Source organism: Poecilia latipinna, unplaced genomic scaffold (genome assembly GCF_001443285.1).
Source record: "Poecilia latipinna isolate Pla-1442-1.1 unplaced genomic scaffold, P_latipinna-1.0 Scaffold6801, whole genome shotgun sequence".
Taxonomy (NCBI): Eukaryota; Metazoa; Chordata; class Actinopteri; order Cyprinodontiformes; family Poeciliidae; genus Poecilia; species Poecilia latipinna.
In genome coordinates, this window is record NW_015119417.1 from 875 (window position 1) to 3,276 (window position 2,402).

The following is a 2,402-nucleotide window of genomic DNA, read 5'->3' on the forward strand; positions in this document are numbered from 1 at the left end:
TTGTAATCCACAATGGGGGGTCAAGAAAGTGTTTGGGAACCACTGGGCTATGTGTTAGGCTACATGACGGCGCAGCATTGTCTCCATAGTCTTTTCACCTTGTAAAACGTGTTCCTTGCAAATCCACGGTTACATTGAGGGTTGACAGTCATTATGATTGACGGCTGATGTACCGTATCTTTCTTCAATACAAGTTATAAGATAAAATGACAAGTTTGCTTTGGATCCTTACCTGTTTGTGCAGCCGACCACACAGCATACTCCACAGTCAAATCAACTAAATAGAAGTGATATAAGGCTACAGATGTCTGTTTGTAGACTAGCTTTAAAGGAGCACATTTAAAGCTTCCGTCATGGCAGAATGGGCAAAGGTCAATAAGTGAAGGGTCAATAAAGGCAATGTTTCATGGAATTAAAAGCTTGTTGATGAGTAAAATTGAGTTATAATTGTAGGCATAATGTCCAAGTAATGCAGACTGTACTTTGTGTCATGTTTCATTTAATGACATGTCTGTTTCGAAACCACAGATTCTCCTAAGAGTCCCAGCATTGTTGTTTCTGGAAGTGATCTGAAGGAGCATCAGTCTATCACTGTAACCTGCTCAGCTTATACTCCCTGTTCACACTCACCTCCTGAACTCACCTGGAATATAAAAAAAGACTCTGTCACACAAATAGAGAAAAAAACTGATGGAGCCTTTACAACTAAATTCCAGGAGACCATCACTCTGTTAGACACACATAATGGATTCGGCATCAAATGTTATGCCAAATATCCTGTGAAAGGAGGATTCAAACAGGCAGTTGCAATAAAGACTCTCAGTGTTTCATGTAAGTGATCCTATCAGCACCACATAGTTCATGTTTATTCCATTTACTTGATCAACTCACAGTAAAACAGGTTGTAACATTTAAACCTAGGCAACACAACAAACATCTAGCTGGGTGTGCATCTTATATAATCATAGACGGCAGGCCTACAGTATGAGTGGGGAGATCATCTTTGTCAGAAACTACTTATAAATGCCATGATTGTCATCTGTATTCTCATCTACTAGTGATGGGTCGGTTGCGAGTATTTCAGCTCTTGGAGTCGGCTCTTTTAGGTGTATGATTGGAGCCGACTCCTCACTGAGAGGGGTTCTTAATAACTGATAACTGTAAGCAAAGCAGCATCTGGCTGAAGATTAAAGATATTTTGTGATAATACATTATTGTTATGGGTCTGTTTGGTAAATTTCTCTGCAGTATTTTGTTAATTTGTTTTGTTTTTTTCTTTTTTCAATTGAAAGTTTAATTAAATTTTATGCAGAAGTTAGAATGTCTGCTTTCATAGCAGAACAATTACATAAAATTAAGGAAGTGTAAGGCTTCTTATACCGGGAAAACTGTCATTTACCATTTAAAACATTAGTCATACAAAATGACAAATTTCATTTGTCATTTAAAACATTTGTCATATAAAACATTCCTGTTTGCCAAGTTATATGACTATGTAGAGCTGCAGGTGATTTTGGGAGTCGAAAGTTTGGGAGTCGAAAGAGCCGGCTCGTCTTTGTAAGCTCTCTCTGAAAATGCTAAGTTAAGTCTTTGCAAGGAACTAATTTACATAAATTAATTTAGGATTGAACTATGATGTTTGCAAAATTGTGTAATTTCAATACCTTGTTTTTTCCCATGCAAAATATTCTCTGTTAAAGTGGAAAACAAAACTTTTTGAGTTATTAAAATAACTATTATGGGTCAATTTAATGACATCTATTTAGGCTTGTTTTGAATGTTTCATGGCAATTAAAAAAATTACAGAATTTGGAGATTTTGAGTCACAATTTTTCACAAGTTTTAATGTAAACTGAAGGGAAAACAAGTTATACAATAATTTAGATTTTAAAGCACTGCTACAGCCTTAATGTCTAACTTACATGATAATGATGTTGATTAAAAGCTCTTTGAATTATCTTTCAAGTAAAATTTTTACTAACCTACCGTATGAAGTAAATATGTCATGTTATTTTCCTCAGTTGCTCCTCAAGAGACCTTTGCATCCATCAGTCCATCAGGTTTGGTGTCACCAGGTACCGGGGTGGTGCTGAGCTGCTCCACCAGAGCCCAACCTTCACCCAGCTTTGCCTGGTTCAAGAACATCGGACATGGACCCATTAAAGTCTCTTCAACGAAGACTTTCAGCTTCAGTGTTACTGAGCGAGAAGCCTATTACTGTGAGGTCAAAAATAGCCTTGGGAGTGACAAATCGAACAACATCTGTGTTGACATCATTGGTAATACATGTTGTTTTTAAATAAGATTATTTCATTTCTATTCATAATAAATATAGATGTATATGCAAGTGTGGTATATCAAGATACTGGTTAGACAGAATAAGTATTGAATAATTACTGCAC

The 2,402-nt window shown here is 36.3% G+C and overlaps 1 long non-coding RNA gene across 1 annotated transcript; it reads left to right on the forward strand.

Annotated features, from left to right (window-relative positions):
- The first annotated feature begins 320 nt into the window (after nt 1–320).
- On the forward strand, nt 321–2,253 carry LOC106944077 (uncharacterized). The gene is made up of 2 exons (XR_001424100.1): nt 321–831; nt 2,022–2,253. It is a non-coding gene; the product is annotated as an uncharacterized LOC106944077 (long non-coding RNA).
- Nucleotides 2,254–2,402: the final 149 nt, after the last annotated feature.